At 51.1% G+C, this 26114-nt stretch overlaps 1 long non-coding RNA gene across 1 annotated transcript; it reads right to left on the reverse strand.

The window, feature by feature from the left end:
• Positions 1-16645: 16645 nt before the first annotated feature.
• LOC103223519 (uncharacterized) lies at positions 16646-24829 on the reverse strand. The gene is made up of 3 exons (XR_012089595.1): positions 24525-24829; positions 17013-18212; positions 16646-16932 (listed from the first exon to the last, which is right to left on the reverse strand). It is a non-coding gene; the product is annotated as an uncharacterized lncRNA (long non-coding RNA).
• Between the last annotated feature and the right edge of the window lie 1285 nt (positions 24830-26114).

The following is a 26114-nucleotide window of genomic DNA, read 5'->3' on the forward strand; positions in this document are numbered from 1 at the left end:
AATCCACTCTGGTTTGAGATATGCAGGAACACAGCTCCCATGTTACAACCTCTCCTGGTGCATTCATTTACTTATTCACTGTGCATGGTGTGTGGGGCCCTGGCCTGTGCCCCCGTCAGAGGACACAGGGGAGTTTCTGAGAGCTGCTGGACACTGAGTGGACACCAAGCACGTGGGGAGTGCTGAGGCGAGGACTCGCCTCACCTGTCACCAGGAAAGTCAAGCGTGCGTGGATTTAGTCTAGAAACTTCCTCCCAATTGTTCATTTTAAAATGTTCTCCATCCTTGAGGAATCTCATTTACCCAGCAATCCCATTACTGGGTATATACTCAAAGGATTATAAATGATTCTACTCTAAAGACACACGCAACTATAAAGACATACATGTTTATTGCAGAACTATTTACAATAGCATAGACCTGGAACCAACCCAAATGCCCATCAATAATAGACTGAATAAAGAAAATATGGCAAACGCACACCATGGAATACTATGCAGTCATAAAAAAGAATGAGATTGTGCCCTTTGCAGGGACATGGATGAAGCTGGAAACCATCATCCTCAGCAAACTAACACAAGAACAGAAAACCAAACACTGCATGTTTTCACTCGTAAGTGGGAGTTGAATAATGAGAACACATGGACACAGGGAGGGGAACATCACACACCAGGACCTGTTGAAGGGGAGGAGGGCAAGGGGAGGGAGAGCGTTAGGACAAATACCTAATGCATGCAGGGCTTAAAACCTCGATGACGGATTGATGGGTCCAGCAAACCACCATGACACGTGTATACCTATGTAACAAACCTGCACGTTCAGCACATGTATCCCAGAACTGAAAATAAAACAAAATTTAAAAAACAAACAAAACAAAACAAAACAAAGTTCTTCTCCCCACACCTGAGAAGAGAGGCTTTGCTTTTCTCTTGGACCACGTTCAGAGAGATGACACCTTCTGAGATGGGTTTCTTCATTTGGACTTGGCTGATAGAAGCTTTGGCCGGTTCAAAGAAACGTGTCCTGTGCTGATTTGGCACAAAACTCACATCAGATCTTCTTTAAAAGATCCTGAAGTACATGTCCCGTGTTGCTGTCCCAGTGGATTGCACGTAACTGCACAATTAACAACATATTTTCACAGTCTCCACCTTGCAAAGGAGTAGAGTCTGCACTTTGTAGTTTCTTCTAGACGTTTTAAAAATAGAAAAACTTATTTGGAAGAAGATTTCCTATTAGAACAGCAAAGAAAACCCCAAGTCTCTGGGGAAGTATTTGAAGCCCAAGTTCTGTAATGATTTTCAAGTTCAAAGTTGGGCTGCTAATGAGATGCTCCAGCCTTGGGCTCCGCAGGTGGCTGCTACGATCTCATTAAAACAGAGGCACCTGTTTCTATATTAAAGCGTTATCTGCTTTCTATATTAGAGCGTTATCTGCCAGCCCCTCTCCACTTGGGGTGAGTCAATTAATATGGGCAGAGATTTTTAAGACCACAATGACTCCAGTTATCAAGACCCTTCTCCAAACCAGACAGCAGGCCTGGGGGGAGGAGACAGACGCAGGGTGGGGTTGATGTAGGTAACACCTCTGTCCTCACCCCAAGAATGCGGCTCCATTTCAGAAGACTTGATAACAGTCTCACGAGAACACAAATACACACCATGTATCATAATTAGACTGCAATGGAAATGACGTTCAGCCCAGTGATTTCTCTGTCACCTGGGGGCTGGGACGGTTACCAGAGAACATGAATTTTGGCCCAGAACTTGCCATCGCTGGCCATCCTGCATCCAGGTCCCTCACAGAAGAGCTTCACTTTGTGGAGTCTCAGACTGAAGTCACCAGCGCCCTCCCCCATGGCTGGCTGTGCCCCGAAAGTTACCTTTGCAAGAGGCGTCTCTGTCAACCCCCTTACTCTCTGCTCTCTTGGCCTCAGACTGCAAACCCTCAGAGTGCAAGATTGATGGAAACTCCAGCTCCGTGGGCTCAGGTGGGTCTGGCACCGTGGTGCACACATGGAAACTGAGGCTCAGGAGAGGTCTCTCTCTGCTTAAAGGGGTGCCTCATCCTCTTTCTCTTCCTCTAGAAATTATAAAATTCTGGTGATGGAATTGAAGACCTCCCAAGATTTAAGATCTTTCCCCAACCCTCTTCGCCGGCCTCAGCTGACCTCACCTTCCCACACGTGGGGGGGACACCATACAGCATTCACCGTGATGTGCAGATCCCATTTCTTCTTTCCCCAAATGCCCTCCCCATTCTCTGATCAACTGCTAGTGAACCCCCAGACACAGCCTCGGACACCTCCTTAGTCTGCCAGGAGAAGCCAGTCTCTGTCTCTTCCCCGGAACCTCTGCCAGCGTGAGTGAGGACCTCTAGGGCACCCCAGCACCCACCGTGGTAACCACCTGCTTTGCACGGTGGCTCTGCCTCTGGATGCCCTCTCCACCCTTCCAGACCCAGCTCGAGGGCCCTCTTCTACAAAGCTTTCCCCGTAACTGTGCCTTCCTCAGCTGGGGCTGCCATAGCCAAAGGCCACAGACTGGGCCTAAACAGCAGACAATTATTTTCTCCCAGCCCTGCCGGAGGGAGCTCTGTGATCAGGGCACGGCAGGGTTGGGTCCTGGTGCAGCTCCACCTCCTAGTGTATTAGTTTATAGGCGTGTCCTCTCCTGGAGGGGAGAGGGGGAACTCTTTATGTCTCTTTATATAGACGTGAATCCCATTGCATAAGCCCCACTCTAATAACCTCTTCTAACCCCAACTGCTTCCCCAAAGCTCCACCTTCTCCCAAAGCTCCACCTCCTAATTACCATCACAGTGGGGACTAGGGCTTCAACACCTGGATTTGTGGGGCATAAACATTGTGGGGACCCTGGCGCCCTGGACGTTGCCATCTCCGGGTGGATGGATGCTGTCCTCTCATGGGTTTCCCTGGCCCTTGAATCCTGCAGCCAGTATTCCTGGATGCCTTATGTTACAAGTTGTTACAGGCAGGTTTATGGCCCATCCTTCCGGAAGTCACCCCAATCACGAATGTCCCTTAACACTTCTCATTTCTCTGACTTTTGTTTCCTGTTTTAATTAGAAACACAAATTAAGGTATTTGAGGGCCCACTACTTATTTTAAGGGCTTTAATGTTGTGTGACCAGTGACATCAGGAGCTATGGGTGGCAAGGGGGGCACACAGCCCGTTCCTGTCTCCAGTCAGGCCCTTGACCGGCTCCCCTGAAACATCCAGCTGGGAATGAGCCTGGTTTCTACTTGGGTGGAGGCAGGCGTAAGTCCTGGCTTGAGCTGCAGGTAACTGTGTCTCGGGGAGTTGCCCTTCCTGAGCCCGGCTCATCCAGGCAGGAGCCACATTCATAGTGTACCATGGTGCCCTGTAAGTTGCCAACAGATGCCAGCTCTGACATCACCCATCGGCCCCACATGACACTTAGTCTGAGGAAGTTCCCGTGAGGAAACTCTTCAGTGGGTAGGCAGAAAGGGAGGGAAGGAACCCATGTCATGGGATGCCTGCTAAGTGTCTCATGCTTCGCTGGGGTCTCATCCCATCCTTGCTACAACTTCCTGGCAGGAATTAATGCCCCACTTTACAAACGCAGAAACCAGGGCCTAGAAAGGAGGCTGGGGGAATCCCAGGTCTCTCTGGATTCCCAGCCTCTCCTGGTCAAAGTGTGCAGTCTGTGCTTCTGTCATGGAAATGGTCCTCGTTCCAAGCCTGTCCTGATTCCTCCCACCTGAGGCCCCCAGGTCCCCCATTCTCCCTGCCCCACGCGGCGTGGTGAATGCCCACTCCGGGGCCGCTCCCTCCTCCATCCAAAGTCCACTACACATCTGTCTTGAGGGAGGCTTTGCTAAGATGGATTTCAGTTCATCTAAAATTTAGGAAGTCTTAGCAGGGAGGGAGGGTTGACCTTTCAATCCTGCATCCACGGCTGAGTGATTTTTAAACCGGGACAAGTGTTATCTGGAGCAATGACATCATTTCCATCATCAGAGGCCTGGGGCCAAGCTGCCCATCCATGCGCCTGAGGCTTCGGCTCAGGCTCCAGGGCACCTTCCCTCCAGCCTGCAGGGGCGGCCTCCTGTTTTCAGCTGGTTCTCTGTCTGTGTTGTGTTGGGAGACCCCAGTGGGAAAATCTTCCCCCAGGGACATCTCCCCGACCAGGAGATGACCCCCTTCAGCCTGAGATGAGTGGCTTCAGCTGACTGTGAGGAAAGAAGAATAGAAGAAAACAGAATTCCTCCGACTTCAAGTCTTCAAAAATGGAGGCCAGCAGCAAGATCGATTCTGAATAATACAGGAGTTCTAATTAATGCTGTTAATCTTGAGGATCTATCCGGCATCTTCCCACGGCAGCTGCTCAGTGTCCTGCCTGGGGCTCTGACGGCCCCGGCTTGCTTTCTGGCTGCACCAGGCACTGGCTGCACGAGTTACTCACACCGTCGGAGTGCAGGGTCCCCGTGTGGTTCCTGCGGGTCTCAAATGAGATGGCGGCACTTAGGAGAGCGTCCAGCACATGTTCGGTGCTCACGGAACCCTGGCCTGGCCTGTCCTCCCCACCTGTGTGTGGCTCACAGCCTATGGGGACCATGCATCAGTAGTGGTCCCTGTGACCTAGCCTGCCATCTCCTCCCAGGCCAGGCCGTGTGGCAGCCTCAGCACGGGCCCTTCCTGGTCTGCATTCTAGCTGAGGGGGAAGGAAGAGCTGGGGTTCCTGGAGTTCTCCTCCCGGGCCCTTTCTCTTCATCCACACGTAGGGCGGTGGAGTGGAAAGGGGGCAGGGGGCCAAGGATGCTACCGTGTCCTCCTGCTCCTACCCAGGCTGAAGGTCTGGGCCACCTGTCCAGGGGTGCTCAACCCTTGCAGCTGCCTCCTGAGCTCTCGGTGTCCCAGGGAGACCCAGCTGTCATAGCCAGGGCCCTCCAGCCCCCTCCTCAGCCCCAGCTTGCTTCCCTTTCTAGGACCCAGTGTGCTGTGTGTCCCCAGGCCGTGGCTAATCTAAATTGGGGCCCCCCGCTTTATCCTCTCTAAACTTTTCAGCAGATTTTGCCTTGCAAGTCTGTCCGTGGCCCCCTTCCATGTCCCGGGCCCCACCCCTGCAGTTTCTGGTCCCTGGAAAGACACAGCCTTGGTCCCTCCTGTTCACTTTCTTCATGGCCAAGCTTCGTGACTGATGCCCCCGTTCATGCTTCCTTCAGAACCATCCTCCCTTCTGCCGTCTCAGGCAGCACCTGCATCTGAGAAGCTGGGGGAGGAGACCCAGCGCCCCCCATTGTCCTGGTGAAGGTGGCAGCTGATGGAGGGTTCGTGGGGCAGACGGGGCTCCCCAGTGGGCCCGGACTTGGGAATGCACGTTGAGCCGAGGAATCAGCAGGGGATGGCCCCAGGTGTGTACTTTGGGGAGCTGGGATTGAGAGGTGGCTCATTTGCACAGGAAGGTAAGACCAGTTCATTTGCAGGCCTCAACCTGAGGCTGAGAGATGGGCTTTAGCATGAAAGTGGCCAGGAAGCATAGACCACTTTAAGACAGTGAGGCACACAGCCATCGGTTCCTCTGACCAAGGAATTGCTTTCACTGAATCCAGCCTTTGTGTCCTGGCAAGCCCACCCCAGACAGGTGCCTGGCCCCAAAGCACAAAGCCAGTGAGTGGAGGGTGGGGAGGCCCCATCCACACCATGGGGCCGGGCCCAGCGTGCCTTAGGGCTCAGCTCCCCGAGGCGATTCCCTGGCAGAGGCACCGCCCTGCTCATCTTTCTGCTGAGGCCACACCTACAAGTCCCTGGCTCCATTCCCAGAGCTGCCTGGTGACCGATTGGCGAAGTCCATGGATTGGGCTTTGGAGAGGACTTTTTGAAAGCGCCCAAAGAGAGAGAAACCAATCTAAGTGGGGCCTTCTCAGAGCACACCTGGCAGTTCTAGGACAAGGTGCTTTGGAGGAAAAAGAAGCATAAATCCCCCCACAACCAGCACTTCTGCAGTTTCCCGTTTTCTGCTTTTAGCTACTTCATCTGAGCCTCCACGCTTGCCTCCCCTTCCCCAGGCCCTGCTATGTCACAACATGTGTCCTGAGTCGCTACGGGGCATGAAATGCCCTGATGCCATCAGGGCCTGTGATGACCACGTTGTGAAGCCGCCGGGTCCCCCGGCTTTGCCAGCAGCTCCCCTTTGACCTTGGATGAGTCAGCCTAGCTCCTCGGCTCTGAGGCTCTCCGTCCAGGGGACAGGCAGTTGGGACGAAGATCTCAAAGGCACTTTCTAGTTCTGACCTCCCAAGACCCCCTGCTGCCTTCCTGTGCTTCAGTTCAGGGACAGCCCGGGAAGCCCCCACCTGGAGCCCCTCCAGGACTCATCCCCCGCACGTCCCCGTGCCACTTGTAAGTGTGAATTAAAGACAAGGGCTTCCATGTCCGTCTCCTCTTCAGCAAAATGGGGCATCTGACCAGCATGAATGAGGGGCCAGACTCGAGGACGTCTTCCCCAGAAACTGTGGCTCTTGGCAGAGTCCTCTGTGACGTGCCGCCTGGCTCGCCCCCACCATGGCTGTCACTGGTGGAGTCCAGCCTTATCCCCGGTGGCCTCCTTGACCCTCATCTCTCCCATCTTCCCCTCCTCCATGTGCCATGGCAGCACTGAGGGCTGTTTCCGGAGAGGAAGGACTCCTGGGCCAACCAGTGCCCTGATCAGGTCTCCATCGATGCCTTCGTCCTGGGAAGGGGGCCTGGCTTCTCTGGCCTGGTCCCAGGCTTCCCCATCTAAAGCTTCTTTATTCCTCCTGCTTCTCTTCCAGCCCATTTCATTCACTTGATGCTTTGAAACAAAACCTCAGCCTGCCAGCCCCTGGCTCCTCCAGGAATTGTTAGTGGATGAGCCCACAGGAGAAGCCACGTGCCTGCCCCTGCCCTGGCTTCGGGCCTGCAGGGTCCTGGGCTGGGCAGGGTGCTTGGGGTGGGGGTGCTCCAGGTGGCTGGGAGGCCCTGCTGTAAGTGGTATTCCAAGATCCTGTTTCCACTTCCCGGCTCGGACTTCCCTGTGTGCTGCCACGGGCACCCACATGAGCTCATCTGCCTCCCTGGTAGGCTCTGGTATATGGGAGCTGTGTTCCTGTGCTCTCCCTGCCTCGGTGAGGGCAGCCATTTGGCCAACACATCCTCGCTGGACAGAGCCTAGTGTGGATGCTTGGGCTGGGGGTGCTGTCCACCTTCTGACCCCAGCAAGCCCTGGTGCTTATCCATCCTTGTGTCTGCTGCCACAGCCAGGGCAGATGGTCTCTGCTGCTACCTGCACGTGGGAGGCACCTGAGTGAGGACTGGAGGTCACGAGGTCTCAGCTCTGTGGCTCGTCGGGGGCCCCACTCATCCGCCTTGAGAACCACACTTCTGTGCTGGGCCAAAGTCTTGCTCTTTCTGTTTTTGTTTTTGCTTTTAACATTGAAGTTGGAAGGAGTAAGAGTTCGATAAAAATTTTTGTGCTTACTTTTTATTTAATTCTTCCTCTGGGGACCATAAAGTGAAAGTATTTAAATTTATATTTTGGAAGATAAAAGAAGCCTAACATCTTTCATCCACTTCATGCATTTTTACTAATTTTTTAAAACATTTTGTACTGGCATCCTGAAGGGTGCAATTTCATGAGTCAGGAGAATAAATAACAGATAAAAATAAATGGAGTTCTCAGCAAAGGTGAGTGTGAGTTTTCCTTAGGGATGAAAAAAATAAATGCACGGCAGGGGCAACCAGCCTCAGGGCAGACCTCACAAGGACCGAGGTGGGGCTCAGTACCTGAGGGCAAGGGGTGGGTCTCACCTGGCATCTGCCAGCCAGCACCACGAGCCTGCACCCACCAAGGGCGTGTACCACTCCAGCAGAGTCACACGCCCTGCAGTCATTCCCCAGGAGGCAGGAACAAGCTCATGTTTCGTGATCGAGAGCCTTACTTTGGAAATTCCACCAGACATCCCAGAGCAGCAGGACATCTGGTTGATGAAGGTGATGATGACAAGGAAGATGACGATGTTGCTCACTGAAATGTCACTGAACGCTTACTACGCATGTCCACCTCCCGACCCCAACAAGCCCTGGTGCTTATCCATCCTCGCGTCCGCTGCCACAGCCAGGGCAGACAGTCCATGTTGCCACCTGCACGTGGGAGGCACCTGAGTAAGGACTGGAGGTCATGAAGTCTCAGGTCCGTGACTTGTCGGGGGCCCCTCTCATCCGCCATGGTTCTCAAGGCTGGACCTAGGTCGTCTTCTTTCTGTTTCTGTTTTTGCTTTTAACATTTAAGTTGGAAGGAGTAAAAGACAATGTTGGAGGCATTACCTAATTCCGTCTTCTTCCCCTCCCCAGCTTTCTTGAGTTAAGACTGACAAATAAAAATTATAGGTATTCTAAGATGTGAAGTGATTGCCACCATCAAGCTAATTACCATGCCCATCGCCTCACGTAGCTATTTTTTGTGGGTGTGTGTTGCTGGGGGGAGCACTTGAGATCTACTTCCTTAGCGAATGTCAAGTATACAAGGCAGTTTTGTTAATTATCACCACCATCCTGTTTATTAGATCTCCATGACTTAATCATCCTGCATAACTGAGACTTTATGTTTGCTTAATCAACATCTTTCTATCTTCTTGAGCTGTAGGTTTTTTTTTTTAATCTGACAAATAGAAACAATGGTCCGGGCGGGGCACGGTGGATTACACCCGTAATCCCAGCACTTTAGGAGGCCGAGGTGAGTGGATCACCTGAGGTCAGGAATTCGAGACCAGCCTGGCCAACATGGTGAAACCTCGTCTCTACTAAAAATGCAAAAATCAGCCGGGCGTGGTTCCACACCCCTGTAATCCCAGCCACTTGGGAGGCTGAGGTAGGAGAATTGCTTGATCCTGGGAGGCAGAAGCTGCTGTGAGCCAAGATCGCACCACTGTACTCCAGCCTGTGTGACAGAGTGAGACCTTATCTCAAAAGAAAAGAAAAGAAAAGAAAAGAAATAATGGTCCATCCCCATAGTGTTATCGGGGAGATTAAAGGAGATACACACATAAGGGTGTCTGACAATGAAAGTGCTGCAATCACTCCAGTGACCACCATCCACCTGAGCAGTCCTTGAGGAACTTGAGGGAGCCCATTCCCCAGCGGTGAGTGTCACTGGACCAGATGAGAAAGACGGAGGGCACCGGCTAACGCTGGCCACAGGAGCCCTGCTCAGCAGTGGGCCTGGTGCCCCAGAAAGGTCCCTTCCCTTTCCCGCTTCACCAAGTCAAGGGCAGCTAGAGTCAAAATTAGAACGACCAGCACCCAAACTCCTAGACCCTTCCATAGGGCGAAACTTGTATCAGACCCATTGAGGACCAAGGAATGAATTACAGGAGAGCAGTTCCAGGTTCAAGACGTCAGCCTTAAGTCATGAGATTCAGAAAATAAGATTAAGTGTAGAGTTTGAGTACAAAGACTGAGGATACTCCCCCGGGAAACACAAACTTCAGGGACGTCGGTTGTCATTCCGAAGTGGGGAGGCCAAAGCCTCCTTTATGGGCAGTTAAAAGGTGCAACGCTGTCGTCAATAGTGCTGCAATAAACATACGCTTGCATGTACCTTTAGAGTAGAATGATTTATAATCCTTTGGGCATATACTCAGTAATGAGGTTGCTGGGTCAAATTTCTGGTTCTAGATCCTTGAGGAATCGCCACACCGTCTTTCACAATGGTTGAACTAATTTACGCTCCCACCAAGAGTAGGAGAGTGTTCTATTTCTCCATGGCCTCACCAGCATCTGTTGTTTCCTGACTTTTTAATAATCGCCATTCTAATTGGCGTGAGATGATATCTCATTGTGGTTTGGATTTGCATTTCTCTAATGAGCAGTGGTGATGAGCTTTATTTCATATGTTTCTTGGCTGCATAAATGTTTTTTTTTGGAGAAGTGTCTGTTCATATCCTTTGCCCACTTTTTTTTTGTTTGAGACAGAGTCTCGTTCTGCCCCCCAGGCTGGAGTGCAGTGGCACAATCTCGGCTCACTGCAACTTCTGCCTCCCGGATTCAAGCGATTCTCCTTCCTCAGCCTCCTGAGTAGCTGGGATTACGGGTGCATGCCACCATACCCAGCTATTTTTTTTTTTTATTTTTACTTTTTTGTATTTTTAGTAGAGATGGGGTTTCACCATGTTGGCCAGGCTGGTCTCGAACTCCTGACCTTGTGATCTGCCCACCTCAGCCTCCCAAAGTGTTGAGATTACAGGTGTGAGCCACTGTGTCTGGCCCCTTTGCCCACTTTTTGATGGGGTTGTTGGTTTTTTTTTTCTCTTGTAAATTTGTTTAAGTTCCTTGTAGATTCTGGATATTAGACCTTTGTCAGATGGGTAGATTGCAAAAATTTTCTCCTATTCTGTGGGCTGCCTGTTCAGTTTCTTTTGCTGTGCAGAAACTCTTTAGTTTAATTAGGTCCCATTTGTCAATTTTGGCTTTTGTTGCACTTGCTTTTGGTCTGGAAACAACCCAACGATAAACTGGATAAGGAAAATGTGGCACATATACACCATGGAATACTATGCAGCCATAAAAAAGAATGAGTTCATGTTCTTTGCAGGGACATGGATAAAGCTGGAAGCCATCATTCTAAGCAAACTAACACAGGAACAGAAAACCAAACACCACATGTTCTCACTCATAAGTGGGAGTTGAACATTGAGAACACATGGACACAGGGAGGGGAACATTACACACTGGGGCCTATTGGAGGTTGAGGGACAAGGGGAGGGAGAGCATTGGGACAAATATTTAATGCATGTGGGGCTTAAAACCTAGATGACGGTTGAAAGGTGCAGCAAACCACCATGGCACATGTGTACCTATGTAACAAACCTGCACATTCAGCACGTGGGGCCCAGAACTTCAAGTTAAAGAAACAAAGGCACCTCCGCCATAAGCTCAATGCATATGTTTTAGCGGTTTGATTGATTGCAGCCTGCTACGTTGCAAGGAAGATGGCTTCACCACGCTGTAGGGGCAGGTATGGCCAGAGGGGTTTTCTCTTTGCTACCACAAGTCCCTTCCTCATCATTTAAAGGAAAAAGCCGAAGTTGCAGGTGCGTGCTACGTGACGCACGCCCCATAGCCACGTTCCTTCCAAGGCTCAGAATAACTTCAAATTCCAACAGTTTTAAGCTGGAATTATTTAATTTCACATAGTTGAGTGAGGAATGGCTGAGCTGTGGCCAGCGTGTGTCCACTCCCCTCACCCTGACCCACCTTCAGGCTGGAGCCCCGAAGCCTGCGCTTGACAGGGTGGGGCCTTCCACCCTCATTTCCCATGTCTGAGGTCACCTCCGGGGCAGGATGCCTCACCCTTATCTCTAGCCCCTTCTCTGCTTGTCCTCCCAAGAAAGAAGGCTGCCGCTGTTCTGAGTGGTCAGATCTGAGATTCCTTGGGCCACAGTTCATGAGTGGGTGATGTCGACGGGGATGCGTTCGCCCCTGAGAGCTCTTTTCCCTGCTTCCTACAGCAGAACACACAGACAGAGCCACGTTCTGTCCCTGTCTGTCCACTCTCCCTGCAGGGAGTTTGATAAGGCTCCAGCTTCCGTGCTCATGGCGACTGCGTGGCTTTGGGATGGGCAGACGGACTTGTCCATGGCCTCACAAGTGCACAGGGAGGCTCACAGCGCACAAGGCCCCTGGCAGAGCCACCCTTCTGCCTGCTTCTCCCAGGCAGCCCCGCACTTGGGCAGGGGAGAGGGGGAGTTTTCCTTCCCCTAGACGCTGGCTAGCACTTTGTTCACCACTTGGCTCTTGTTGGATTCTAAAGGACCTCAGGAAAATGGAAATGGAGGAGGTGGGCTTAGGCACCCAAATCCCCACCCAAATCCCACTGTGTTTCCTCCCAGGGCACAGGCAGAGGCAACTTTTTTCAATTCTCTCCTTGAGAAGGAGCTGGTTTACCTGGGCAGAAATCCTGCAGGCTGAACCCCAGGGCCCAGGCTGCTTTGGTTGCGTCAAAGTCACCAGGGGGACTTTTGAAATGCAAATATCTGGGTGTCTGTTCTTTGACATTTTGATTTTGTGGCTCCAGGTGAGGCAGGGTGGATTGTTATGATGATTTTTCAATCTCCCTCAAGCAGTTCTGATGGGGCTTAGCCCTCTCCCGACAAGAAGTCGATTTTTAACTGGACCCATTTAAGCTGGATCCTGGGGTCTGTCCTTTGGTTGGGACACCAGGTTCCATCATTACACCTGCTGAGCTCATGTTCTCTAATAATAAAAAAGGAAACATCATTCTATTTCTCCACTTGGTTGTTCAAAATACATGTATTGAGCATCTGTAGTTAAAGATCATCAAATATCAGAATGATGATGACAGCTCCAGGGTTTGTTTGCCAGTGGGATTTTTCAGGAGGCGGAGCAGCGGGGAGTGACCTCCATCCTGCAGAATGGGCGGGGCAGTGACGAGGCTCAGGTTCGCTTTAACCACGTGTGCTCTGCACACAGACCACTGCTGTGTGTCTGCGTCTGTGTGTGTGTGTGTGTGTGTGTGTGTGTGTGGCTGGTTGGGGGCGTGGGCAATGCTCAGCACATAGACACTGGCTTTGTGGGCTGTGCTCCCAGATCTGATCATTCTTAAATCTGAGAGGAGACCTGCTGGGCACAGGCGTCGGAAATTTAGCACAGGCAGGTGAACGGCTGGGAGGATGCTGCTGGCATTAGGGCTTCTCAAGACTGAGGTCCGGCCGGGTGTGGTGGCTCAAGCCTGTAATCCCAGCACTTTGGGAGGCCGAGACGGGTGGATCACGAGGTCAGGAGATCGAGACCATCCTGGCTAACACGGTGAAACCCCATCTCTACTAAAAAAAATACAAAAAACTAGCCAGGCGAGGTGGCGGGTGCCTGTAGTCCCAGCTACTCGGGAGGCTGAGGCAGGAGAATGGCATAAACCCGGGAGGCAGAGCTTGCAGTGGGCTGAGATCCGGCCACTGCACCCCAGCCTGGGCGACACAGCGAGACTCCGTCTGAAAAAAAAGACTGAGGTCCATGCGTGCTCTTAGAGTGCCCTTTCCAGATCTGGTCTCTGCTGACTTTCTGGCTCCATCTCCCATCCTCCCAGCCACAGCCAGTGAGGCATGTTCCCGGCTGCCAGGTCCTCCGCCTCCTGGACACTGCTGGGTTTTTGGACCTTGCAGTCCCCTGTCAGGACCTGCTTCCTCTGTCTGTGGCTGGCTCACTCCCGGGCATCCTTTCCAGCGCCCTCTGCCACAGGAACCTCCCCACCTGTCACCTCCTGTGCTGCCCCCAGGGCAAGTCCGTGGGTTTCCACAGCACCCCCTGCACTCAAGTCCCCTCGCGGAGCGCGGAGTGCCGCTCCTCCCCCTCACTGGATTCATCCTGTCCTTAGGAGTGAGGCAGCGGGGGCCTCCATCAAGAGAGGGGGTTCCTGGGGGGACCTGTGGATGCCTCAGGCTCAGAGACTCCAGAGTAAGGCTACTCCACCTGGTGTAAGTGTGCCCAGGTGTCCCGTGACCTCCACCAGCTCCCCGCCAGCCTCTCCTTTAGAGACCCCCTGTGATGACGGGTGTGCTCTATGTCCACGCTGCCCAGTCTGCCCAGTAAAAGAGTCATCAGCCTAAACTGCGACTGGGAGAACCGAATTGTTAACTCTGTTTAGTTACAGTTAATCTGAAGGTAACCGGTCCCACCTGGTCAGGGGCTACTTATGGGCTGTAGGAAACCCCGCAAGACTCAGGGACCAGCCAGGGCTGCAGAACCCCAGGGAAGCCACTCAGGTGAGCAACAGAAAGGAGGCAGGAGGGAGGCAGGAAGGGAAGGCGGCCTTCCCAGCTCACGGGGCGTGTGTGTGGGTGTCAGGGGGTGGGGGCAGGTTCTGCCAAGGTTCATGGTCCCCACAGGCTCCTTGTCAGGGACAACCCACGCCTGACAGTGCTATGGTGCATTTTTGGGTACGTGCTGAAAATAGAAGTAACCTAATAAGGTAAAAGCACACTTTTTACTCTTATAATTTTGCCTGGAGATCAGCTACAGGAGGAAAGCCTGTGGCTGCCTTTACTAAAGCTGTAATTGAAAAGTCTGCCCCGTGAGGAACACTGAGCCTGGAGGGTTTGTCCACAGCCCACTCCACCCTCCCTGAGACTGGCTGGGACCTGCGGTGGTGGAGCAGGGGCAGCAGCTGGGCAAGGCTGGAAGCTCCAGTCCAGTGGGGAAACAGGCAAGAAAACCATGGACTCGGCATCTGATGCCTAGTGGGTCCTTTATGATGTCATGGGGTCCCTGGGGCATGTGCTAGGGGACTGAGGAGACAGGAGACCCATGGACTCAGCACCTAGCATGCAGGGGTGCTTTATGATGTCATGGGGTCCCTGGGGCACGTGCTAGGGGATGAAGGAGGGTCAGTTCTGTGAATGCAGAAGAGAGGATGTGCAGATCATAGGACAGAAGTATGAAGGGCTCAGTACTGGACGGAGCTGGGCTAGAGGCTGAGTTTGAAGACCTCTGAGATGCTTTCTGCAGCAGAGGTTTATGAGGACTGCCACTTGGGCCCCAGGAGCAGCAGGGTGCAGACTGGGCTAGTCAGTCATGACTGGCAGAGCTTAGGGAACTGCAAAGGGCTCGGGGAACTGAATCAGGAGACTACACAGAGGGGCTGGCTGTGGGCCTGGGCTCTACACTGCCCTGTAACATAATGGACCTCAATAACCATGGCCACTTACTGCCTGCAATCTCTGTGCAAGGCCATTCTGTGTACTGAGTCATTTTATTTTCACCGGGGACAGCGGCATTATTCTCCTTTCTTCAGAAACAAAAGAATTGAAACTCCTGATCCAGCTCCTGGACAGCCAGGTTGGAAAACCACAGCACAGTGCGATCAAACCCCGAGTGCCCCACAAAACCGCCCCTCAGGCCACATCAGGGTGCCTCTCCCCCCCAGACTCCCAGAGGCACATCCAACTAAAACCTCTCACAGATAAGACTGACTCAGAAGGTGGAAACTGATCAGTCAGGCACTCGCCACATCTCCAGACATACCAGAAAGTGCTATTCAGTGCCCAGAACAGGCAGAGGGGCTGAGAAGCCACAGGGCTGGGTGACTGGGAGGGTAGAATCAGACCATCGGGGTGTGACCGGGGACAGGGGTCAGCCTCGGCAGAAGGGGATCTCACAGCCACAGCTGACCCAGAAGATGCGGGTGTGCGAGTTGCTCTTTGGGAGGAGGAAGTACCTGGGGAGGGGGACACACCTGGAAGCCACAGCAACCCCGAGTTGCAGGATTTCCTGACCAGCCCATCCATGGGCTGCATCCTCAATACCCTGAGATTGCATGAAAATGTGGGAGTGGATTCATTCTTCTGAAACAACATCCACGGCCTTCTCAGAGTCTCCATCTGGCCGGCGACCCCATAAGTAAAGGACCCTGCTCATGTAGCTCCTGCACCTGTGGGTTTTCTCCACCCCAGCTCGTGTCTCTCTGCCCTACCCACCTCCTGCAGGTCCCTCCACATCACCCTTCTCTCATTCCCTTAAAGTTGCTCCTGCGTCTCCCTGCAGGGAGTGGTCCAGGAGTCTTGCCGAGGTTCTCAGTGTCTTCTACCCGCTGTCTTGTCTCTTTGCTAAAAGAAGGCAGCTTTGCCTCCTTTCCATGTTCCCATCCGGACAAATAAGCATGGATGTTTTGAAAAGAACTCAATGGCTTCAAGCAACAGGAACGATGGCGCCCGGAGGCCAATCCTCCATTCCTCACTCATGCCACAGCCGGTCCCTATGTCCAGCACGTGGACGTGTAGCACAGCCAGGGGACACTGTGAGCAGGAGGAAGCAGCCCATCTTCAGGGAGCTGAGGCTCATCCCCCAGCAAGAATAGGTCCACCACCAAGGGCCAGGTGCCCCAGGTCTGCCAAAAGCATGGTGACCCGGGTGTGGGTGCAGAGTGTGTGAAGTCATGGCACCTCATTCTTTCTCCAAGTCATCTGAAAAGGTGGTAACACACAGGGCCCTGTGCTGGATGCAGAGTGGGCCTGAACACTCCCAGGCAGTCCCCAGATTCTCTTTTCCTTATTTCTCCGCTGCCGTTCCCCACCCAGCCTGTTGAACCAGGGCTGTGCATTGGTATTCATTTACACCAGGACGGAGCCAGGCAAGGAGTGGTCTCCCCGGGGAACTGACAATGGTATTAAAAGCAACATCACTTCCCCATTGATTGACTGGTACCTTTGTCCCTCTGGGGTAGGCAGCATCACAGTGCCAACCAAACACAGACTGACTGCAAACCACAGCCCCAGGAAGCCTGCCCTCCACCACTGTCTTGTAAAATTCATCGTTTTGCTTCTGCATTCCCAGCTCCCTGTATTCAGCTCTCAATTACAAGTACACAGGAGTCGGATGAGATAGGGTTAGAAATCGGGCTTTGCTATTAACAAGCCGTGTGACCCCAGGAAAGACAGCTAAACCCTCTCACTGTGAACGCTTGATTTAAAGATGCAGATAGTCACGCTCGCTTCTCAAAAGAGACACAACAGATCTAAAACCAGCTTATGTGTCACATAGTCTCAAAAGTGTGTTCTGTAGGTAGAACAAAGTTCTTTCCGGTCCTGGTCAGGGATGACATCTAGTTAAGAGTCTCGAGAAACAGTGGCTTAAACCAAGTGGGGCTTTTATTACCATTTAAGGAGAAACACAACTTGCTACCTCTGGTTCTACAGCCCAAACATCGTAGAACCAAGGTCCTGAATTTTTCTGAGTCTTTTCCTCAGGGTTAACAAATGACTGCTGCGGCTCCAGGGGTCACACCCGTGTTCCCAGCAGATAGAAGGAGAAACCACAGGGAAGACCTTCCATCTATGTGAAGAAATCCAGTCTTTCAAGAAGCCCCAGAAGATGTCTTTGAACATCTCCTTAGATAGAATTACGTTGTTTGCCATTCCTGCAAGAGAAGTTGCAGAGTATGTTTTTTGCTGGACACATGTTGTCCCTGGGGGGAAAAAAAAATCAAGGTTATTTTACCTAGAAAGAAGAGAGAAGCCGGGTGCGATGGTTCACGCCTGTAATCCCAGCGCTGCGGGAGGCCGAGGCGGGCGGATCACGAGGTCAGGAAATCGAGACCCCGTCTCTACTAAAAATACAAAAAAGTAGCCGGGCGAGGTGGCAGCGCCTGTAGTCCCAACTACTCAGGAGGCTGAGGCAGGAGAATGGCGTGAACCTGGGAGGAGGAGCTTGCAGTGGGCCGAGATCGCGTCACTGCACTCCAGACTCCAGACTGGGAGAGAGAGCAAGACTCTGTCTCAAAAAAAAAAAGAAAAGAGAAAAGAAAGAAGAGAGAATAGACAAAGGGTTTGCGACTACCAGTGTCTACCATAGAGGGTGAAAGGTGTGGTGGGTACGCGAATGGGGGTCTTTAATGGCCAAATCCACCAGGGAAATGCTGGCTAAATCCAATGAGGCAAGCGTCTTCGGTCCTACACACACCAGGAGCCTCCGGCAGGGCCACCACAGGCAGCACTGCCCAGCTCACACTGACCTGGAGTGGTTTTTGAGAACACTGTGTGATCCTGTCCTGCAGGAGGGCTCGCTTGGGAAGACATCGGCTGAGCACACATTTCAACACACAGGTGAGCGAGTGGTCCCTCAGCGTCCACCTCTGTGCGGAAAGAGCCTCATGGGCAGAGTGGGCTTCCCGTCACCAGCCCCTGAAACAGTACCTAGCAGGGAGGCACTCAAGAATGCCCAGGAGATGAGGGTCCAGTTAGGCAACTATTCCATTAACCACCAGAGCTTCTGCTGTTTCTGATCTCAGACCCCAGATGCATTTGGGGACTGAGGGAGCAGGCGATGTGGGTGGGTTCCACCCCGCAGAGAGGACTCCTGTGCAGTGTCATGCACGCCCAACCCTCTGCCTGTACCTCAGGAGTGACAGGTAGGCCTGGAGACAGCACCTCCCCGCTCTGAGTGCAGCACTGTGGATGGCTGTAAAGCCCCAGCTGTCCTCGACAGATCCCAGTGCCTCCTGACCCGCAGGCTGCACCGTCTTTGTGAGTTACGTGCTTTCCCGATGCTGCTGTGCGCTCACCTTGAGGCAGGATCAAGCAATCTTGCCAGAGTCTTCGTTTGTTTGAGTTTGGTTTTGCTCTTTGGCTGATAGAAACAGTAAATATAAATGCACTTGCCCTGTGCTGTGGGCCCTCGAGATGTGCTGGGTTCGGTCTCCTGCAAAGAGGATTTCAAACCAGTTATGAGAAAGGAGCTGGCTCTCAGAGCCACCACCAGCTCCCTGTTGACATGCGCTCCTCCCGCCCCCACCCTGTGTCCTGAGCAGGTGACAGAACAAGCAGGACAGCACAGGAGGCTCATGGTCCTTGGTAGGAACCTTGTTATTCTCTGAGCTGTTGGTTTGCGCACCTGCTCCAAGATGCAGTTTCTGGTTTCCTTAGTTCTCAGAGGCCTTGCTGCCTGCAAGAAGTCCCTGACAGAGCTCCCCCAGCCCCTGCCCCCATGCTTGGACATGGCTCCCACCAGCAAGGAGGCTTCGCTGTGAGGGAAACCAAAGCAGGGCGTGGTTAAGTCCTTGGTCTTCCCAGGTACCGTGAACATGCTCTGGACACACTGTGGAACGAGGCCATCTATCTCCCTCATTTGGAAGCTCTGTGACCACACACAGCTGCTGCAGCTCCAGCCGGCCCGGCCTGTGCCTCTGCCAGGGAATGTGCTTGTCTGTATCCCTGCAGCCGTGTTGAACGCGGTCCAGTGGCAGACTCCCCCTGCCTCTGAGGTGCTTGGCGAGTGGACGGTTTCCAGGTGAACGCACAGCGAAGGCAGCCCCCGTGCCTGGTGCAGGGTGGAGGCATCCCAGGCAGGACTTTGCCAACATCTGTGGCAGCCACTTCAGAGTTCCAGCTGCTACTGAAGATGACTTGGCAAAGGTCAGAGAGTGAGACTCCTGGGGCTACGAGACCCTTTCTATGGGTGGCCTGAGGCTCATACAGGCAAAGAGATGACCTGGGTGAAGCCACGTTTTTGTTTTTCTTTTGCAGGTCTGGGGCTCCAAAGCAAGCTGCATAACAAGTTTCCTCATTCCAGGCCCTGCCAGTGGCAGCCAGGACCATGTCCCGGTAGACACGCGTCCAGTATGGAAACAAATCAACTTAGACATAGTGGAGTGTCAGGTCGATTGCTAAGATGCTTGTCAAAAATCCAGGACATCGGCTTTACAGGTGGACACCACTGTCCCGCGTGGGAAGCCTGGTCCCACTCAGACCCTGCTCACCCTGCTACCAACCCAGCTGCCATCTTCCTCAGACGCCAGCAGAGAGAGCAGAAGGGCCCTCCGCTCCCAACACATAGGCCCGATTGAATCTTCAGGACAGAAGAGCACGCCCAAGGTGGGGTCTGACCTACCCAAGCTCACACAACTGCGGGTCCTGAACCCCCAAACTCTGATGAGATGCAGGCTGCTTCTTGCCCACACAGTAGGTAAGATGCTCGGACAGCCTCCTGCCTCCCCAGAAACTCACTCTGGGTTGGAAGTTTCAGGTTGGCAACGCCGTGGCAGTCAGCCTGCAGTGAAAACAGCCAGGTTGCTGTAAGCTGGGGCCCCTGCTGACGACAGAGTTGGAGGCTGACTGTAGACTGAGGCCTGCAGAACCGTTCAGCAACTCCAGCGGAGGGAATTGGTGCAAGGCGACCATGTGGCGAGGGCCTTCGTCACGGGGCCGGTGTGCAGGCACAGGGCAGGAGTGTGCATCGTGGCACTGGGCACCTGACCCTCCTGGGGCAGACTGGTTCTGTGGAGCATGCGCTGAGTAGGTGCTCAGGCCCCTCTCACCCCTCCCTCTCACTCCCACCCCTGGCTCAGCCTGCCTCTGGCCTCTTTGTTTTTTTCTTTTGTTTTTGAGACAGAGTCTCGCTCTGTCACCCAGGCTGGAGTGTAGTGGCGTGATCTCGGCTCACTGCAAGCTCCGCCTCCCAGGTTCACGCCATTTTCCTGCCTCAGTCTCCCAATTAGCTGGGACTACAGGTGCCTGCCGCCACACCTGGTTAATTTTTTTGTATTTTTAGTGGAGACGGGGTTTCACCGTGTTAGCCAGGATGGTCTCGATCTCCTGACCTCGTGATCCATCCGCCTCGGCCTCTCAAAGTGCTGGGATTACAGGCGTGAGCCACCGCGCCCGGTGTGCCCCTGGCCTCTTAATGGCAACTGTCTGGTCCTCATGGGCTCCTGGCTGACACTGCGCAGGGGTGTCCTCAGCTCCCACAGTGGCCAGGATAGAGACACACACCTGTGCAAAGTGTCTAAGATGCATCTCAGGGACCATGAGCGCCCCAGATGAAGGGCCTGGTTCAGCCTGATGTCTTTGTGCCCTGGTCACCAGGCACCATAGCTCCTGGGCCTTAACTCACCACAAAGATGCCCAGAGGATGAATGTGGCTCCTGGGGAGGTTTCAGGGACCTCAACTGCTGCCCCACTTCCTTCCGGCTTCTTCCAGTCCAGGCCACCAGGGCCAGAGGTAGCTGGGGCGAGAACGGCGACCTACACACACCTCCGAACCCTCAGCTGTTGCTCTGTGCTCGCTGCTAGCCTGCGCCTCTGAGAGGTGGCTCTGCCCAGTCCTGGGGCCTGGCCATCAGCTGCCCCTCCCACTCTGCAGGAATGACTGGCCCTGGGCTCCACGGTCCGGTCCTTGTTATTCTCTGAGCTGTTGGTTTTCATGCCTGCTCCAGGATGGAGCTTATCCTTTGCTGGTCAGCTTATCCTTTCCTGGAGGCCCAACTGCCTGGTGCCATGAAAAGGGGGATTACTGTCAAAATACGAGAATGGCTGAAACCTGTTCCCAGGAGGCTGGAAGTCTAAGAGGAGCCCTCCACCCCACGGGCGCGAGCTGCTGTCCTGGGGTTTGAAGGACCATCTAGGAGCCCTCGCGGACTGACCTCCAGGAAGACCAGATGGGATCTTGCTCCACACGCTTACTCTTGGTGCCTGTGGGTCACTTGGTTCATTTCTTTAGGCTTTATTTCCCTTATCTGTGCAATGAGATTGGTGATGCTGCATTTAATGGAGATGGTGATGATAACAGGAGTAAAACACATTAAAGAGCCTGGCCATGATAAATGGTCATCGAATGTGAGTTATCGTCCCCGTCAGATGAGAACCGGGCAGCAGGACTCCAGCCCTCTTCAGTGATCCCGAGAGCCACAGAGAAGAGAGGGGCTGGGGGACCCAGGCAGACTGAGAGCTGTGAGGGAGGGTCCCCTGAGACCCCGGGCAGAGGAGAGGACACCGGTTATCCAGAAGGAGAAAGAACACAGTCATTTTAAACCAGCACTCACATGCAGAGGAGATCACCAGCCAGTTCAAACCTCCCTCCTGCCTCAGCCCCAGCCTCCAAATTCCTCTCTGTGTATACCCTACACTACCAGTTCCCCAGGTCTTCTGTGCACGTGTGAGCACACACAAATGTACCATCACACGCAGGCTTCCCTTTGTATCTCAAAAACCACGCCATCACACACGGACTTCCCCCTGTAACTCAGACGCTGGCCTGGTCACGTGCACGTTGGTCTGTACCTCACTCTTGCGGTTAGAATTTTTTGGGGATTTTTTCCTTCTCAGTAAATATGGTGCTCTTTTTTAAAACATTAATGACTACATAGCATTTTATTGTAGGGCTATATTGTAATTTGTGTAACCAGTCTCCCCCCCATGCACATTTATTTATTTTTTCCAATTTTTGCTGTCATAAACTGCTGCAGTGAACATCACAGATCATATATTATTTGGCACAAGTATTAGAATGTTTGGGGAATAAATTCCTAGAATCAGAATTGCTGAGTCAAAGGTTAGACACCTTAGTAATTTTGAAAGAATTGCCAAATTGTCATTCAAACTGGCCATAAAACTTTACACTTTCCACTGTAATTTATAAGAGTAACTGTTTACCTATACCAGAGCCAGCTTAGTGAGATGTCTGTGCTAGTTTTTGTTTCTTTTTTTTTTAAGTCAGTACCAATATGATTAGTTTAAAACAATATGTTATTGGGGTTTTAATTTTTATGGTTCTTGATAGACAACTGTGAAATTTTATTTGTTTAAATGGCCCTTATATTTCCTCTTTTCATGAAATCTTTATGCATATTTTTTAGCTTTATACATTTTTTAAATGATTTGATAACTATCTTTACATTTTAAGAAAATTATTCCTCATGTTTTATCAATATTGATATATAGACATTTATCATGCATACCTGTATTTCAGAGTTTAATTTTTCTCCATTGGCTTTCTTTAGGTTATGTTGTCGACAGTCTACTTAAAATTTTAGTAGAATTTAATGTTTTGAAATCTGGTTTTAATGTTAGTCTCTGGGGAGACTCTCCCTTATGCTACAAATATTTCCAAAATTGTCTCTGCTTTCTTTTCTTGCTTGTATTAGGCCAAATCACTCAGGAGTGGAATATGATCCAGAGGTCCAGGCAAGGGAGTGCAGTAATTGAGGCGTGAATTTGTGACTCACTGCTGGAGCCTGAGGTGCCGAGTGCACAGGGGAGGAGTGGGCAGGGGTGTGGTCTCCGGAGAAGTGGAGGCTCTGCCTGCTCTCAGGGCACTTGGGGTGTGAGTTGTGCCACGTTCCATGCAGCCCAGCAGCAAAGGGGCGCGCTTCTTTCCCACCTCTATATGCCACGGGCCACAGGCCCTGCCAGGTCCCCTGGGTCCCTGCAGTCAAGGGGAACCCTCAGGGAAAACCCCAGCCTAGGAAAGGGCGTTGGGCAGGTCACCAGCAGTCTCTGCTTCAGGACCTCTGTGTTTTTCCCTTCCCTTCCCTTCCCTTCCCTTCCCTTCCCTTCCCTTCCCTCCCCTCCCCTCCCCTCCCCTCCCCTCCCCTCCCCTCCCTCCCCTTCCCTTTCCCTCCCCTCCCCTCCCCTCCCTTCCCCTCCCTTCCTTTCCCTCCCCTCCCCTCCCCTCCCCTCCCTCCCTCCCCTTCCCTCCCTCCCTCCCCTTCCCTTTCCCTCCCCTCCCCTCCCCTCCCTTCCCCTCCCTTCCTTTCCCTCCCCTCCCCTCCCCTCCTCTCCCTCCCTCCCCTTCCCTCCCTCCCTCCCCTTCCCTTCCCCTCCCCTCCCCTCCCTTCCCCTCCCTTCCTTTCCCCTCCCTTCCCTTCCTCTCCCCTCCCTTCCCTTCCCTCAATCCATTGAGATTTATGTTGTTGTGAGTAGTAAGGTAAAAATCCAATATCACTATTATTTTACAAACAGCTACACTGTCTCTCAACACATTTATTGAATTTTCCGTCTCCCCCACCCCCATTTTGAAATGATACTTTTAGTGCAGGCTAAGTTCCTCTATGCACTTGGGCCTATTTCCACAGCTTCCATTTGATCTGATCGATTGATCAGTTTATATTCCAATACCACACTGCTTTCATTAGCATAGCTATGTGTGACAATACTTGGTAAGTAGTGCAAATTCCCATTCCATACTCTTTTCATAACATCTCTCTCGGATATTGTAAACCCAACATAAAATTCTAAGGCCCCCCAGCCATCTGAATGGACTTCCTCCGTGGCGGGGACACGCTATAGTTCCACCTAAAAGACAGGTTCAGCCCATGATGGGAAGTGGCGGTTGGACATGCCTCATTATAGCCCTCCAGCATTAACATCAACACAGACCTCACGTCTGATAAGAAACACTTAACAATCTGTTCCCTCTGAAGTCTGATAACCGGAGGCTTCATCTGCATGACAGAACTTCGGTCTCCAAGGCCTCTTATTGTAACCCATTCCTTTCTACAGATAATAACTATTTCAACCAATTGCCAATCAGAAAATTTTTAAATCTACCTGAGACCCGGAAGCCCCCTCCCCACCCCCTGCTTCAAGTTTTCCCACCTTTCTGGACCAGGCCAACGTACATCTTAAGTGTATTTGATGGATGTCTCATGCCTCCCTAAGCTGTATAAAAACCGAGCTGCATCCAGACCACCCTGGGCCCATGTTCTCAGGGTCTCCTGAGGGCTGTGTCACGGGCCGTGGTCACTCATATTCGGCTCAGAATAAACCTCTTTAAACATTTTACACAGTTTAACTCTTTGTTGACAATACTCTTGCTGGTTTGCACGTGCTGTTCAGCTTGAGAATCTCTCTCTCACACACACTGGAGGTTTAAATAAATATACACACATAATTGGGATCCTGTACATTATTCAGACCCACGTGCATTCACACATCACTTAGGGAAGCGTTGGCTTCTGGATGTGGGCAGCCTGCCTCTCCAGGACCATGGTGGGACTTTGCATTTGTTCAGAGATCTCGGCATGAATTCCTGAGTCCTGTTCAATAATCTTCACATAATATTGGGCATTGCTATTTTGGTTTATTCTTACACAGTTTTATAAACTCTATGTTCCTAATGCATATATAGAATATTTTCTCTCATCTTATCTTCCTGTACCGTTTAAATACAATTTTTTGGCTCCTCGGAATGATATATTATAAATGTTGGTAATAAAATCAGTGCCCATACACTCACCCCTTAGGAAACAGAACACGCTGGAGTGCCAATTCGCGCACACACTGCACCCCACTAAGGCGCCACCTGATCTGGTTTTGCTTTCCCGTTCTCTTCTTTTCCTTTATTATTTTACCAAATTGGTATCTCTCCCAAAGCAATGGATTGCTTAGTCTTTCTTGTTCGTGAGCTTTATCCAGATCGTACCAGTGTTTCTGCAATCGTCTGTGATTTGTGGTTGCCACTCAGCCGTGAAGGTCGAAGAGCCCTCCATGGAGATGGCCGTGGCTGTGGTTTACTCAGTGTCCTTGTGACATGGAATAAAATCACAGAGTCTTTTGATCATGGCCCATTCACTCGCTTCCCTGTTGACATTTGGGCCGGTTCCAAGTCTTCTGCTACCAGCAATGCTGCTGTGAATATTCTGTGCCCGGTTCCTGCTGTGTCCATCTACATTTCTGTGTTTTGATTATTTCTTGTTTTTCTGTTGTTCTGGGGTATATAATGAGACATAGTTTTGCTGGGTCATAGGTGATGAACACCTTTAGCTTTTATAAAATGAAACCTAATTATTTCGTACTACCAAAGTGTTTAGAGAAAGCAATAGTTAAGCAATTCCAGTGTTTCATCTGTTTGTCTACAAATCTTTAAAAATTGTGTCAATCTTTTTGGCTTGAGATACATATTTTATTTTTAATTCTTATTTTCCTGATTATTAATCAGATGCATTATTTATGCATTGATTGGTCTTTTAATTTTCACTTCAGTGAAAAGCTTCTTGATCCATGTTGCCTGTTGGGTGTGTTTTAAACTATTAATTATTAAGAAGTTATTTTTGTTTTATATTTTAAATTTCAATTCTCTATCAGTCACAAGAATTGCAGATATGTTTTGTCAGTTGAATTTACCATTTTTGTGGTGAATTTTGATGAAAAGAAGTTCTTTTATGGTTTGTACTGTTATTTATTTCAAAAACCTTTCCAAAGCATTTTCTGATATTTTTTTCTAAAATGTTTAAATTTTTTCATTTGCATTTCAGTGGTTAAGTCACCTGTGTACTTGGATCGAGGCAGGGATCTGATCTACTTTTTCCTGTAGTTATTGGTTGAATTAGCACAATTTGTTGACGGTGTACCCTTCACCCAGTAATGTGTAAAATCTGCTCTGTTATGTGTCAAATAGCCACAGGTCCTGCAGGTTCAAATATGTGTCTGTTGCTTCCATATTGATAGAGGTTAGCTGGATATTAAATTCTTAGGCTTGCTCTCTTTCTTTGAGGGGTTTGTTTTGGTTTTGTTGAATATTACAGTTGAGAAATCTTAGGCAAATGGATTTCTTAACCTTCATAGATGACTTAATCTTTTAGCATGCCTTTTCATAACTTGTTTATTTAAAAATTCAATGACCTTTATTTATTATGGTGTGTTTCAACAAGCAGTTGTTTGCTACCAATTTTTTTTTTTCACTTTTTCCTGGTCTATGGGGTGCTCATTTAATATGTAGATAAAATAATTCTTTAGTTTCTAGAATAACATTTTTAGTTATTTCTTTAAACATGTTTGCTAGGATATTATATGGATTTCCTTCGTTGAGGAACACCAATTATTTGTA

Source organism: Chlorocebus sabaeus, chromosome 19 (genome assembly GCF_047675955.1).
Source record: "Chlorocebus sabaeus isolate Y175 chromosome 19, mChlSab1.0.hap1, whole genome shotgun sequence".
NCBI classification, from domain to species: domain Eukaryota; kingdom Metazoa; phylum Chordata; class Mammalia; order Primates; family Cercopithecidae; genus Chlorocebus; species Chlorocebus sabaeus.